This window comes from Atheta coriaria, unplaced genomic scaffold (genome assembly GCF_025399875.1).
Source record: "Atheta coriaria isolate IRGN ID8LTWV9N9 unplaced genomic scaffold, Caltech_Dcor_3.1 hic_scaffold_2_pilon, whole genome shotgun sequence".
NCBI lineage: Eukaryota > Metazoa > Arthropoda > Insecta > Coleoptera > Staphylinidae > Dalotia > Dalotia coriaria.
The window spans coordinates 3,651,426-3,667,963 of NW_027045444.1; the positions used below are offsets into that span (position 1 = coordinate 3,651,426).

Sequence of the window (16,538 nt, forward strand, 5' to 3'; positions counted from 1 at the left end):
CCGAGTGTGGTGCGTGCATTCACTTCACACATACGCAAAGTACGCAGAACATATACTGTAAAACTAACATATGTACACTATTTAGTCCAGTTTACATATTTGAATGCTGTGCAAATTATTATATAATTTAATACGAAGTTTGTGTTTTGAATGTTTTTATATCGGTTGTTTTTGGGGATTGGTGTGTGTCAGGTGCGATTTTTGTGCATATAGATCAATGTGATCTCTTATTTTTATTGAAAAGAGATAGATTTATGGTATACTGTTGAGTGCGAGTGAGACAAATTCTCTTGTCTCGATCAATGTGATATATATGATCCTCGGGAATTTTGGTGTATTTTCAGCGAGCGCGGACTGCTGTGCGCCGGTACTGTTCAGTCGCGTGCCGTTCACGGTGCGGGTAGGACGTGTTTCGGTCGAGGTGCTACGCGTCGCTACGGGCGCATTATCCTCAGCCATGTTTGCGAATATTTGAGTCATTTTTGTTTCGAATATCGTATTTTGTTTCCTAGTTCAGTGATAACGTAAAGTACATGAAGGAAGTGCCGTCAGCAGCCATTTAAAAGAAGGTAAAGATTTTAATAAATTACGTTCATGAGTTGCAAATAACTTTTAAATTTACTAAAATGTCCTGGCCATGCATCCTGCTAATTTCCGTGGAAATTTAATAGAGTACAATTTTTCTATTGCATTATTGTAAATTGACATTACAATAATTATAACAACAATTTATAACATTAACATACAACTAGAATTGTTTTCGTTCTCTACGCTAGATACTTGTCAGTGTTTTTTGTATAAACAAGTTTTTTCGTTAAGTTTGCCATCCTGCATGCGTCTTCGTTCTTGCAAATAGTGCGCATGAGTAACGGGATGTGCGCAGTCTTATCAGCCATTGCGCGGAATGCTTACTCGTAGTTTCGTGCGGGTTGTTGATCGTGTTAGACGCGTTTCGTGCGGCCCGTGTCTTGTTCATAAATTTTATGCAATAAGTGTTTTATTTTCGTTTATCGGTCACCTGTATTTACGAGTACTTGTGTTTGGCGTGTTTAGGGCTTTGTTAATGATTAATCGGGTGTCGAATATTTAAATCTGTTCGTGTATAAATCGTCATCGGTTCTTAGCGTCGTTGCATGTTTGTTCCACGGTCAACCGCCATATTGTCCTTGTGAATGTTCCTAAGGAATTGTGTGGAAGTCAAGAAAGAATTGTAAGTGTATAAGTGCAACTTTTCTTAATTTTCCTTAGTTGTAATGTTGTGTTTAATTCACCTATTCGCGAATGCATCGTTCTAGAATTTTTATTAATACGCGTGCACGCCATGTTAGAACGACAAGAGATAAGATTTGTTGTTGTTGTGCACATTCTTATCTATTTGCGTGCGGTGAATCAACCATCTCAAACCTGTATTACCTTGTTCTGAGATATTATATTTAAATATGATGCATCTTAGTTCTTGGTGAATTCTGCGCGCAATATATCCACAAGGATCGTTTTCTTATCGACGGCGTCATACTTTCATAACCAGTGACGTTGTAACGAAGCAGCCATGGGCTTCATCATTCCACAAAAGGTATAGTGGTTACTTTCATTATTGCCTTATTGCAACTGCTAACTTGCATAGTCGTCGTTGTTTTATTTATTTCATTTTGATATTAAATATTGATATTTGCCCTTGAAATAAACACATTTTCCCGTGATTGTGTAATTTTTGCAGCATTGTTGCAGATTAATCATTACTTACTTTAGTATCTGGAAGAATTGCGAAATATACGCCCGAAGATCGCTCTCCTTTATCGCTACCAGCTGTGATGTATGCCATTTTAAGTAGGTTGCCGTGCACACTGGAAAAGGTATTACTGTAAATTTTCATTATTTTCCCTGAAATTGTAAATCAGGTTTGTCAATTCAGTTTCTTGACGATACTAATCCTTGACATTAACTTAAATCACATATTTTCTTTGTTCCAATATCAAATTTTTATATTTGACCACCGTTATGATTAATTTATATATTTAATTTTAGTAATTTGGAGCTTTGATACATACTCGCACTGGAATATACCACTGATGGATTGTACGCCCTTCAATCAGATCGCACATCATCAAACTTTACCACAACTTCAACGGCAGAGAAGTCAACTGGCGGGTGCAGACCTTGATGAGTATAGCCGTTCTACGACGGATAAACCCTGGCCTGCTAAAGATTGGAGCAAGTTAGCGACATTTGCGCCTATTATTTAAAATCGAACAGATGACACACATTATTTTTAAACCAGTACAAATAATGTGCACAGGGAAGGACACAAAAAATTCCTGACTTTTAAAACCACGAACGCATTCTGAACTTAACTTATACTAGAATAGCAATACGTAAACTGAACGAAGTACAACAAATCGGTGTACTTCGTTTCAGTTGCGTATTGCTGTAATATTCAAAGAAAGGTCCACAAAAATTCGTGGCCAGAAAACTATCCAAATTTTATTTTAAACGAGTTTGTCCTAAAGTAAAATCGGAGATAAAAGTTTTAAGTCAGCTATATATCCGTGACGGTTGCTTTGCGGACACGTGTGAAATGCCGTTTTGGGCGCCAAGTGAAAACCAATACGTTATTCATAAAGGCTGAGGTCAAAACCAACTGATGAAGTATTTGTGGAATTACTATGTCTATATGGGACATATAAGTGCCAGGGGCCCCTCAGGCAGCCGGGGCCCTAGGCGCGCGCCTAGTGCGCCTAGGCCGTAATCCGCCACTGATTATATTTAAATATGATTTAATTTTAGTTCTTGGAGAATTCTGCGCGAAATATATTCCTACCCAAGGATCGTTTTCTAATCGACGGCATTGTAATTGTTATCAATTGTCATCATCACCATCAAAAAGGTATAGTGCACATTTATATTATTTTTCTTTATTGCAACTGTTGTTCTTTTTCAATAAATAGTTTGTTATTTTATTTATTTATTTATTAATGAATATTGATATAAGCTTTGAATTTAACATATTTGGAACATATTATTGTGATTAATTGTGATTTATTTTTAGTATTTGGAAACTTTGCGCGAAATATACGCTCGAAAATCGTTTTCTTATCGCTACCAACTGTGACGGATGCCATCTTTCAGTTGTCCCTTGCACTCGGAAAAAGGTATAGTGCAAATTTTTATTCCTTTACTGTAATTGTAAATTCTGTTTGTCAAGTCAGTTTTATTTATACTTAACTTGACCTTAACTTAGCATCACATATTTTTTTGTTCCAATATGAAATTTCTATATTTGACCACTGTTATCATTATAAGTTTTATTTAATTTTAGTACTTGGAGCGTTGATACATACTGCATCGGAATATACACTCGAGGATTTTTTGCCCTTCGATCAAATCGTACATCATTCAACTTACTACAACTTCAACGGCAGAGAAGTCTACCAGCGGGTGGAGACCTTGGAGAAGAGGAGCTGCCTTACGACGGATATCTCGGCCCGCTAAAGATTGGCGTGTTAGCGACATTATTTTTTGCGCCCATTTTTTAAAATCGAACAGATGACAGACACATTATTTTTTTAAACCAGTTCAATTAATGCGCACATGGGAGAACGAAAAAAACTTCCCCACTTTTAAACCACGAACGCATTCTTTAAGTTCACTTATAATTAGAATTGTATATATTTAGGAACCTTTAACAATTAATTTGATGAATGCTAGTGGAATAACATGCAGTGTAAACTCTTTATAACGATGATCAAGAGTTGTGTAATTAGTTTTTGCTTCAATTAGTTCATTAGTTCATAAAGACGGATTGTAAAGTTATTAAGAGTTTAGATTGTAATGCAAATTTAGTCGCATCACGACTTGAACTGAAAACTGGTAGTGTTGTCTCTGTATCGCTATTACTTGAAATCATGCAATTTATTGTCTGCGCTTTATTTGTTAGTAGTAATGCGTAATGGGAAGTATTGGGTAATTGTCGCACTGCTGCCTAGGTTTTGCTCGCGAGAGGGGCGTTTTAAAATTTCACTTGCTCGTGAGAAAAGCGCCTTTGAATTATCACAGCGGTCTCTAGAGATATCGTATTAGATTTTCCGTGTTGTATTAGTGTGTTACAACATGTGTAAATTCGAAAATAGGGTGGTTCAGTGGGATTTTCACCGGAAGTATGAAATTGTTTTAGTATTTTTGGTGTAGCTCGCGAATGGGGCGGGACAGAATTTTCAACGCGGTCTCTAGAGATGACGAATTACATTCTTCGCATTGTTATATTAGTTTGTTGCTGAAGTTGCATCTGCAACATATGAATATTTAAAAATTGAGGGGTTCAGTTAGATTTTTAGCGCGGTCTCTAGAGACATCGAATTAAATTGTCCGTAGGGTTAGTAAATTCGAAAATACGGTGGTTCAATGGGATTTAAACCTAAAGTGTGAAAATGTTGTGCGCGCAGTGGTAGATTGTTTATTAGCGTGTCCTCCTGTCTTCCGCGTTTCTTATCTTTTGTGTAGTTTGTGTTGTCCATGTAGAACTTGAGATCTTGTTTAATTGTGTATATGACGTGTGTTTTTTTCCTATGTATTAATATGTAGCTATATTTGTTGTTGTCTATGTAGAATTTGTTGTCATATGTAGATGTTTTGTATTAATTTGTTCATGTATGTGTATAGAATAGCTGCTTTGTACAGTAGTTGTTTGTGTTTTAATGTTTGCTTGCACCTTGTGTTGTGTGTTTTAATGTCTCTTGTTGTTGTGTGTAAACTAATAAATGTCTTTTGTGTAGTATCTAGAAATAGTGTTAGTTTGTGTATAAATAGTATTGTCCGTGTCTCGTAAATATGAAATGTAAACATGTTATCTGTTTAGAGTAGTCGTATTGACTTGCAGTTGACTTGTGTTTAGGTGTGCCATAGTTGTAACTTGTTGATATATCTATTGTGTTATCTCTGCAGGTATAGGAACCAGTATTGCAACAGCTTGTAACATGTATTGCTATAGCAATACTAGTAACACTGTGTTGCATAGGCAACACAGGTAGTATGGTATTGCTATGGCAGTACAAGTAACATGCCTTGCTGTTGCAATACAATATGTATAGGTATAAATAAAGAAGTCTTTTAATATATTGTTTAAAATATTTATTTATTATCCTTATTTCCCCACCACAAGGACTGTCCCCACTAAGAATATTGTTGATGTGGCTAAGAAACCCGGGGATGAAGCGCAGAGACATCGCAGCTGTAGGTTGGGGCCGGCAATTATTCTTTCTTACGTTAACGCAATCGAAGTGGTTAACTGTCTTATTGAACGCGATCTCGAAGTGGTCCGTCGATAAGTTCGGAGCGCCTGCGGCTGTTCGACTACAAGACCGACACGCCAAAATCCGAATGAAAAATTACGAATTTTTCATGGATATTTTGCAAGTTTCGACTTGTAAAATTGAAATCTGAAACATAAAAAAAGATATTGTTAGTTTATATTTTCAAGTTGGCAATTTTACAACAAATTAATTGGTGTGATAAAAATTCCGCGCTGAAAACATCTATTTGCCCCAAAGAACAAAAATACCAAATAAATACACAATTTACGAGGTTACGCGCGTTACAGAATTTAATTCTGTTCTTCTGAAAACCAAAAAATTACAACATATTAACACGAGGGAGAAAACAACATTTAAATATCGTTTTTTCGACTCTACTCGCGTGCAAGGTGAGTCCTGCAACGCATAGAACCCCACGGAGAATTTAATTCTACATCTCTGAACAACGCGCACCCTGTTTGCGGTTTGCCCCAAAGGACAAAAATGCCAAATACCCTACTTACGAATTTACGCGCGTTGTAGTTTCCTTAACAAACAAATATAGAAGCATAAAAACAATTAGACGACAATTAGACAATTAGAACATGGTGCACAAGTTGAGATAGTCTAAGGCAGAAACAAAACACGCAATAAAACTGCTCTGCGAATTGTAGAATATGATTACTACCTTCTAATATTCTATTAAATGCGGCTAGAAAACTTCTTTATATACAAACAAGCGATAGTGGAACTTCGCGAGCAAAATCGTATTAAAAACAATCGAACATCACTACGCGATTATATCTGTCCTACTCGAGCACAATATAAACATATCTATCTATCACGCTTCCACGCACGAAAGGCAACTTCTTCACCATCCACATGCTTTAAACTAAAGTCAAATTACGGACATGCCATAGGTATTGTCACATGACATATTGGAACTATATGGCCACTTGCGACAGTACTAAATATATGCAAATGGGTTATAAAAATATGAAATAATATAAGTATTGTCATTATGCGTCTATTGACATCATATGACCACGCGCCACAGCAGAAAGTACAAATTATATGCATTAAAAATTATGCCAATAATACAGTAGCGCGACATATATTTTCTTTCTCGTAGAATAATCCGAGTTACATTTGCTTAAATTTACGATTGAATCACATTTATCTGAGTAAAACATGTTTTACCCGCGCGCGCAAATCAAACGTTTAACTGTAAAATGTACCTCAATCACGTAAACATTTCATGCCAGTACGCACAATCTCATGTTGGCCAAACCGTACAACCCGACAATCACCGATCTATATACGATAGAAGTACTCGTAAACGTGCATAACAAGGCCACGGATCATTTAAAATATCATGAATCCCAAAATATGGGTCAATAGTGCTTTAGGTGGAGTCAGAGATCTAAAGCATAATTTTTCTATCATAAAACATGCTGAAACACCAGCGCCACCAAAGGGTTCCCGATATGGCCTGTTTTCCACCGCGTGCCGTGAAAAATGCAAGAAAAGGGCAAACTTTGGCGGCCATTTTTGGGCAGTTACGACCAAATTTCGCGGGGTTCTGCCCCGCATGCATTCTTTCCGTTATAAGCGAACACGAGTCAATGAAGGGTTCGAGCGGCGGCCTGCTTCACCGCGTGTTTTGAAAATGCAAGTTGTGCGGCAACTTTTGGCAATATTTTGCGTTAGACCGAATTTCGTCTAGGGTGCGCTCCAAGATGCACTTTTCATCATAAAAACATTGCGAAATCAATAAAAATATTTAGCGTTCCCGAGGTGGCCTGCTTCCACCGCGCGCAAAGCAGCAAACTTTGCGCTCTCATTTTAAAGCAGACCGATTTCGCGGCCCCAGTGGGTGCGTCTTAAAGTATTTTACCTTCCGATCATAGCAAAATGTGGCGAAACTAATGCGCGCCGACCACTTTGTGCGTTCCTGATATGGCCTGTTTGAAAAATGCAAACAAAGCGCGTACTTGGCGGCCATTTTATGCGCGTTATAATCGGAATGCTGGGGTTCGGGCGTCTTAACTCTTTTTCCCTATCATAAAATGTGGCGAACACGAAAAATATCACGAAGGGTTCCCGAGATATGGCCTGTTTCACCACACGTGTTTTGAAAATTTTAAAGAAAACTCAAGCAGGCAGTTATGACTCAATTTGGGGTTCTAGGTGCTCTTAAAGATGCACCTCTTTTCCTATCATAAAATGTGGCGAACGAAAATATCACGAAGCGGGTTCCCCGAGATATGGCCTCGTTCACGTGTTTTGAAAATGCCAGTGGCAAAACTTTGGCGGCCATTTGAGGCAGTTATGACCGAATTTCGCGGTTCTGGAAAAGGTGCGTCTTAAAGAGTAACTTCCTTTTCCTATGGTTCATACGCGAACACGAAAATATCGAAGGGCTCCCGAGCAAAAGCCTGCTTCTTCCACCGCGTAAGCCGCAAACAAAATTGGCGTCATTTGCGTGCTGTATCTCGCGGGGTTCTAGGGTGCGCCTTAAAGCATGCACTTTTTCTATCATAAAATATATGGCGAATGAAAATACATCACGAAGGGTTCCCGAGATATGGCCTGCCTTCCTTCCAATCGCGCGTTTCGGAAAATGCAAAAGGGGTAAATTTTTATGGCTATTTGAGGCAGAAGTTATGACCGAAATTTCGTGGGTCTTAGGTGCCCTCAAAGACGCACCTTTTCATTCATAAAATATGCGCGCAGAAATTCCAGTGATCAATGAAGGGTTCCCGAGATATGGCCTGCTTCTTCACAATCGCGTGCTTGAAAAATGTAACGCAAGAAAAGGGCGGTACTTTGGCGGCCATTTGAGTGTTATGGCCCCTAATTGCCAGTGGTTCTAGGCGTCTACGCAAACCTTTCCTGGTATCATAAAATGGCGAACACGAAAATATCAATGGGTTCCTCGGATATGGCCTGTTTTCCACCACGTGTTGAAAAATGCAAGAAAAGGGCGTAAACTTTTGGCGGCCATTTTGAGGTTGTACCGGAATGCAAGCCCCTTAGGGTGCTTCTAAAGATGCACTTTTCCTATCATAAAATGTGGCGAAAAATATCTAGCAAGCTCCGAGATAAGGCCTGCTTTTCCGTGTTTTGAAAATGCAAACAAAAGGGGTACTTTGGCGGCCATTTTGAGGCAGTTATGACCGAATTTCGTACGGCGACGCGATGCACTTTTCCCTATCATACCGTGGCGAACGAAAATATCAATGAAGGTTCTCGAGATATGGCCTGTTTCACCACGTTTTGCAAAAAAATGCGTTTTGAGGCAGTTGGCGACCCATTGCGAAGCCCCAGTGTTTTCAAAAGATGCACTTTTCCATCATAAATGTGGCGAACGAAAATATCAACGAAGGGCTCCCTTGCCTGCTTCACCACGTTTTTGAAAAATGCAAGAAAAAGGGCAAACTTTGGCCATTTGTGCGCCGCGACCGGCTTCCGCGTGGGTTCTAGGGTGTCTGATGCACTTTTCCTGTCATAAAATGTGTGTGGCGAACACGAAAATATCACGAAGCGTTCCCGAGATATGGCCTGCTTTCCACCAATGCGTTTTGAAAATGCAAGAAAAGGGCAAACTTTGGCGGCCATTTGAGTGCGACCAGAATAGTTCTAGGGTGCTTGATGCACTCTTTCCTATCATGTGCCGCGCGAACACGAAAGCACGAATCTCGAGATATGGCCCGTTTTCAATCGCGTTTTGCACGCAACAAAAGTGGGCAAATTTTGGCGGCCATTTTGAGGCAGTTATGACCTAGTCGGGTGCGTTCGCCATGCACTCTTTTTCATCATAAAAAATATGGCGAACACGAAAATATCACGAAGGGTTCTCGAGATATGGCCTGCTGTTTTTCCACCGCGTGTTTAAAAATGCAAACAAGTGCGTAACTTTGGCGGCCATTTTGAGGCAGTTGGCGCACCCAATTTCGCGGGGGTTCTAAAAGCTTCTTAAAGATGGCCTTCATCATAAAAATGTGGCGAACACGAAAATATTTTCCACGAAGCGGGTCTCGGAGATATGGCCTGCTTTTCTCACCGTGTTGAAAATGCAAGAAAAGCGGGCGGTAAACTTTGGCGGCCATTTTGAAAGCGGCTAACGACCAACGTTTTAAAGATGCACTCTTTCCTATCAACATGTAAAATGTGGCGAACGGTTACCATCACGAAGGTTCCCGAGATATGCCCGCTTCTTCCACCACGTGTTTTGAAAAATGCAAGAAAAGCGGGCAAAAACTTGGCAGCCATTTTTGAGGCAGTGTTATGACCGACGCAGGTCTCTGCGTTTAAAGAGACCCCTATCATCATAAATGTGGCGAACACGAAAATATCAATGAAGGGTTCATATGGCACGCAAACAAAAGGGCAAAATTTTGGCGGCCACGCAGCGACCGCATTCGCGGTTCTAGGCTTCTGTTACGCACCTTTTTCATCATAAAATGTGGCGAACAACGCAAAATATCAATGAAGGGTTCCCGAGATGCGCCCTGGCAGCTTCCAACCGCGTGTTTGAAAAATGCAAAACAGGCAAACTTTTTGGCGTCATTTTGGAGGCAAAGAACGAACGGGGTTCTAGCGTCTTAAGATGCACTCTTCCTATCATGTGGCGAACGAAAATATCGCTGTTCCCTGGCGATAGTGCCCCGTTTTCCACCGCGTGTTTGAAACAAAGGAATTTTGGCGGCGCTCATTTTGGCAGTTGTCGAATTTCGCAATTTAGGTGCGTCTTAAAGATGCAACTTCATCAGCGTCATGGCGAACACCTGTGCTGGCCTCAGATATGGCCTGTTTTCCCAACGCGTTTTGAAAATGCAACAAAGGTAAAATTTGGCCATTTTGGCGCGTGTTGGCGAATCGCAAATTTCGCGGGGTCGCATGTACCTTTTTATCATGTACACGAAAATATCGAAGGGTTCCCGAGATGGCCTGCTTTCACCGCGTGTTTTTGCACGTACAGGGCAAACTTTTGGCGGCTATTTCGCAAAGTTCGTCGGCATGCGTCTAAAGATGTTTTTCCTATCATAAAATATGCGGCGAACACGAAATATCAATGAAGGGTCTTCGAGGGCTCATCGCGGAAAAAATGCAAATGCGCGGGCAAAATCCGGCGGCCATTTTTGAGTGCGTTGCGACCGAGTTTTCTGGAGGTTCCGTGCGTTCCTTTAAGCATCTCATCATAAAAATGGCGAACACGAAAATATCACGGAAGCGGTTCTCGGAGATATGGCCTGTTTTTCCTCACCGCGGCAGCCGCAGAAAAAAATGCAACAGGGCAAATTTCAGCGGCCATTTTGAGGCAGTTACGACCGAGTAACTCCGCGGTGGCATGTTACGCACTCTTTCTATAATAAAACATAAGAAATCTAACGAAATATCGGCGTTCCCGAGATATGGCCTGCTTTCACCGCGCGTTTCTGGAAAATGCAAAGAAAAGGGCGCAAACCTTTTGGCGCGGCTTGAGGCAGTTGGCGACCGACTTCGTAATCGCGCATCTAAGATGCACGCTTTTCCTATCATATAAAATGTGTGGCGAACACGAAAATGGTCACGAAGGGTTCCCGAGTGGCCTGCTTTTCCACCGCGTTTTGAAAATGCGAAAAGCGCGAAATTTTGCGGCCATTTTGAGGCAGTTGCGACCTACTGCGTAAAAGCCCCTAGGGTGCGCCCTGATGCAATTTCTTTTTCATCATATAAATATGGCGAACGAAAAAATATCAACAATGAATTGATATGGCCTGGCTTCTTCAATCGCAAGCTTTTAAAAATGCAACAAAAAGGGCAAATTTTGGCTTTTATAAGCAGTTACGACCGAGTTTCGCGGGATTCCGGGTGCGCTCCTGCGCTGATGCACGCTTTCCTATCATAAAATGTGGCGAACACCTGTTATCACGAAGGCCCCAGTATATGGCCTGTTTTCCACCGCGCGGCGAAAAAAATGCAAGCAGTGCGCGGGCAAAACTTTTTAGCGGCTACCGAGCAGCGCGACCGACCGCGGGGTTCTAGGGTGCGTCTTGGCACTCTTTTCCTATCATGCGTCATGGCGGTAATGCACATCACGAAGCGGCCTGTTTTCCCCGCGGAAAATGTCAGCAAAACTTTTGGCGGCTTTTGAGGCAGTTACGACCGAGCCGCGGAGGGGTACCTTAAAGATGCACTTTTTCCTATCATAAAATGGGGCGAACACGAAAATATCAATGAAGGGTTCCCGAGAGAGGTCTTCGTTTTCCAATCGCGTTTTGAAAATGCAACAAAGGGCAAACTTTTGCAATATTTTTGAGGCAGTTACGACCGAGTTTCGCGGAGGTTCCGGGTTCCAGCGCATCGCTTTTCCGGTCATAAAATGTGGCGAACGAAAGCGACTGAAGGGTTCCCAGATATGGCCTGTTTTTCCACCGCGTGCTTTTGAAAAATGCGTGGGCAAATTTTGGCGGCCATTTTGAGGCAGTTACTTACCGAGCCGGGGATCCGCGGTGCATCTTTAAAGATGCACTCTTTTTCGCGGCTGGCGAATATCACGAAGGGTTCCTGGCCTGTCAATCGCGTGGTACGCAAGAAAAGGGCAAACTTTTGTTTTGAGCAGTTATGACCCACTGCGGGGGATCGGGTGCGCGACGTCTCAAAGACGTTAACGCTTTTCCCATCATAAAATGTGGCGAACGGAAATATCACGAGCGCCCGAGATATGGCCTGTTTCCAATCGCGTGTTTTGAAAAGCCCAAAAAGCGAAGCAAAACTCCCCGGCGCCATTTTGAGTAGTGACTGAATTTCGCGGCCCGGGGTGCATCTAAGATGTAACTTCCTTTTTCTATACGCAAACATAGCGAACCCGAAATGAAGGGGTTCCCTCGATATAGTTCTGAGCTCATCAAAATACCGCAGCGCGTGCGCACCCGGCGCCGGCTTTTGAGGCAGTTAATCGAGTTTGGGATCAGGGTGCATCTACGCACTTTTTCTATAATAAAACATAGAAACACGAAAATATCACGAAGTGGTTCGCGCAGCATATGGCCTGCTCACCGCGTGTTTTGAAAAATGCAAAAAGGGCAAAACTTTTGGCGGCCATTTTGGAGGCAGTTACGACCGAATTTGTACCGGGCGCGATTTACCCTTCCTATCATGTGGGGGCGAACACGAAAATATCACGAAGGGTTCCCGAGATATGACCTGTTTTCAACCGCGTGGTTTGAAAAATGCATGAAAAAGTACAAACATTTTCGTTCCCTTCAATTTCTATATTACCTGCAAGTACAATTAACATGGCACCTTTAATTCGCGGGCTATTGCAACACGCAGGTATGAGGTAATAAAACATGTGATGTAATAATATAATTTAATGATAAACTTACCAATTCAGCGCTCATCGGATTGTACGGGTACGGCAAGCACTGTAATTAAAAGAAAACATAAGTTAATATAAAATCATTGCATACAATATAATAATATTATATTCACACATCGGAGAAAACAAACATTCTGTGCTGACTATCGCAATGGTCAGGTCAGATAAATGTAACTTACTCAAGCACGAAGTGCCCTGCTAATGACGGGAAGCAACATCGCAGCAATATGTTGTCGATTTATCCAGCGACCGACAACGTCACACAATAACCGACAATAAAATCGTAGCATTCTTGTAATTCTTGTAAATGGAATATAAATATCAAACGCGAACAAGAAACCATTTATGGATATTAAACGCGCAAATAAATATTAACAGGTTACTATTGTCGCCAGTTGAAATTGGCAGAAACGCGTCTCAACGACAAACTCGAGACCGATACGAAACTGGCTGCGATAGCACAGGTTGAAGCCGAGCAAGCAACGACGCGGCATTTCACGATAAGACTACTCGTATGTGCTTGTTGCACGAACCCCGCAGGTAAAAGCAATAGATGCGCAAAGCCATATTGCGCAATGGCACGCGACCTTGTGCACGACTTGCAATAGATGCGCAAAGCCGGTGCGTCGATGACACAAGACATTGTGCATGAATCGCAATAGGCACAATACATGGGATCTAAACTAAACTCGAATATGCTGCATGAGGCGTGAGGGGATTGCAACGACGACACTGTGAAATCTCATGCGCTGCTTTCCGCGCGGCGACTAAGCGATAAGAAAGAGTGAATTGTGTTCAAAACAAATACAATTCTCGTGCCGAATATTCACGTTTGCTGATAAAAATAGAAATAAACAAAACAATTCTATTTTATAATTTTTAGTTCCTGCTAGTGACATCTCTGAATGATGCAAATAGTAGTCCGGCTTATGATTATTAAAACTAATAAAATATTAAAATTTAATTTGTGAAATTCTAATTTCTTATGATGAAACATTGTCAGATTTCCTGCATCAATCTCGTAAACTAAAATCGGTAGAAAGGAACGGATTTTAAATTATTAATATATGAGATATTCTCTATAAGGCAAAGTATTGAAATACTACATGCGGTACCTCAGCCAAGCAAACACGATCGCAACAATCCCAGATAAGACTACCTGCTGCCCGAACGTGTAAAGCCGGCGCGTCGATGACACGCGACCATGCGCGCGAATTGCAATAGGCATGTTACCTGCGATCTAAACTAAACTAGAATATGCTGCATGCAGCAAGTTGATGCGCCGTGAGGAGACGGTGCGCGGGACACATGCGATAAAAATGTTGTTTATACACAAACGCAGATAACAGCATTGTATACAAAACTAGTCTAGTGCCCACGATTATCAATAAATATAAAAATATGCCGTATAACTCGATTTTATGATTTTTGTTGCATCCTAGTGCCATCTATGAATGCTACAGAAACTAGTTCCCGAATTAATGAAATTAATATAAGAATAAATTTGAAATCATGAAGTTATAATTACTTATGCTAAAAGATTGACTGATTTTACATTAAATATTTAAGTGATATTTAATTCGAAGATGTATTGTTTCCACCATATTTCGATTTACCTATATTTCAGTATTAAACAATTCCCACTATTTATTGCAATTTTCTAAAAAAACGTGAAATCTAAAGACGATTTTTACTAAAATAGAAGAATAGAAGGCTAAGCAAAACGTTTTGTTGCAACTTCAATCGAAAAATTATAAATTTTCAACTTTAATGTTTCTGTGGAAAAAAACTTTCACATTTGATCAAATTGCAAGATAACTATGAGTCCTAGAGAAAAATTTTACTAAAATAAAATGCTCAGGGGGACCTTCTATTGCAACTTCCGCAGTAAAAAATTTAAATTTCCAAATTTATTTTTTCTGTGAAAATGTGAGTTCACATTTGGTCAAACTGTGGGAAAACTATGACTCCTAGAGTAAAATTTCACTAAAATAAAATGCTCAGGGGGACCTTCTATAATAACTTCCGAAATAAAAACTTTAAATTTCCAAATTTAATTTTTCTGTGGAAAATGTGAGTTCACATTTCCTCAAACTGCGGGAAAACTATAAGTCCTAGATTAAAATTTTACTAAAATAAAATGCTCAGGGGGACCTTCTATTGTACTTTCCAAACTAAAAAGTATAAATTTCCAAATTTAGTTTTTTTGTGGAAAACGTGAGTTCACACTTGGTCGAACTGTGGGAAAACTATGAGTCCTAGAGTAAAATTATACTAAAATAAAATGCTCAGTAGGACCTTCTATAGCAACTTCCATAATAAAAACTTCAAATTTCCAAATTTAATTTTTCAGTGGAAAATGTGAGTTCATATTTGATCAAATTGCGGGAAAGCTAAAAGTCCTAGAGTAAAATTATACTAAAATAAAATGCTCAGTGGGACCTTCTATAGCAACTTCCGAAATAAAAACTTTAAATTTCCAAATTTAATTTTTCCGAGGAAAATGTGAGTTCACATTTGGTCAAACTGTGGGAAAACTATGAGTCCAAGAGTAAAATTTTACTAAAATAAAATGCTCAGTGGGACCTTCTATTGCAACTTCCAAAATAAAAACTTTAAATTTCCAAACTTAAATTTTCAGTGGAAAATGTGAGTTAATATTTGATCAAATTGCGGGAAAACTATAAGTCCAAGAGTAAAATTTTACTAAAATAAAATGCTCAGGGGGACCTTCTATTGCAACTTCCGAAATAAAAACTTTAAATTTCCAAATTTAATTTTTTTGTGGAAAATGTGAGTTCACATTTGGTCAAACTGTGGGAAAACTATGAGTCCAAGAGTAAAATTTTACTAAAATAAAATGCTCAGTGGGACCTTCTATTGCAACTTCCAAAATAAAAACTTTAAATTACCAAATTTAATTTTTTTGTGGAAAATGTGGGTTCACATTTGGTCAAACTGTGGGAAAACTATGACTCCTAGAGTAAAATTTCACTAAAATAAAATGCTCAGAGGGACCTTCTATTGCAACTTCCGAACTAAAAACTTTAAATTTCCAAATTTAATTTTTTTGTGGAAAATGTGAGTTCACATTTGATATAGTTGCAGAAAAACTAAAAGTCAAAGAGTAAAATTTTACTATAATAAGTGTGCAGAGCGGCGTTTTATTGAAATATCTACAATAAAAAGGTTTGAATTACCATTTTAGAGTTTTCTGTGGAATGCTTGCACGAAATATTCGCAAAAAGGAGTTTAAGATATTCTTTTTCTAATTGCAGGAAAACAATAAAACAGGCAAGTGATGAAAAATATTACTTACCAGTGTATCGAACACCGTAAATCAAATGCGAGAAGATACTGAAATAAACAAGAAACAAAACATTAGTTACACAATTTCGGATAATATTGAAATGAATCTGAGTTCCGGCGGAACCCAAAGAATGCTTTAAATATAGTCTTATTCACCATAATTATTTGAATGCTAATATTTACCAGGTAGAACAGTCGCCCATCGAATTCCGCTGAAGACACAAATGGTTCGCACAAGTCCAAAATATTATTTGCAATCACACAACATGGCCGACCGGCGTCCGACGGCAACGGATCACGAACCCACGCGAAAATGCAATGGAACACACGAAATACTGAATTCCGAAGAATACACACGCGATAAATATTTAGCAAATGGCCAAACACGACAATTAACACTAAATTCAATCAAATCTAACCCGATATACCGAATTTCCAACGAGAAACGCGAATACTCTAATGAGTATTATTACTTATCGCACGAAGTAAGAATTGCTTGCCGGCCACACAGCAACTGCAAGCCGAATTTCACTCGCAGGAACATTTTCAGTTAAAACATGCATCGGTGCGCCCTCTGA

General features: G+C 39.7%; 2 long non-coding RNA genes across 3 annotated transcripts; one reads left to right on the forward strand and one right to left on the reverse strand.

The window, feature by feature from the left end:
- The first annotated feature begins 350 nt into the window (after window positions 1-350).
- LOC135802554 (uncharacterized) lies at window positions 351-5,109 on the forward strand. 2 transcript variants are annotated; one of them, XR_010550586.1, is made up of 4 exons: window positions 351-569; window positions 2,785-2,884; window positions 3,047-3,149; window positions 3,317-5,109. It is a non-coding gene; the product is annotated as an uncharacterized lncRNA (long non-coding RNA). The 2 variants fall into 2 exon arrangements; XR_010550587.1 differs by lacking the exon at window positions 351-569 and adding an exon at window positions 805-1,210.
- LOC135802550 (uncharacterized) lies at window positions 5,110-16,472 on the reverse strand. Its single transcript, XR_010550585.1, has 4 exons — window positions 16,144-16,472; window positions 15,971-16,008; window positions 12,659-12,697; window positions 5,110-5,432 (listed from the first exon to the last, which is right to left on the reverse strand). It is a non-coding gene; the product is annotated as an uncharacterized lncRNA (long non-coding RNA).
- Window positions 16,473-16,538: the final 66 nt, after the last annotated feature.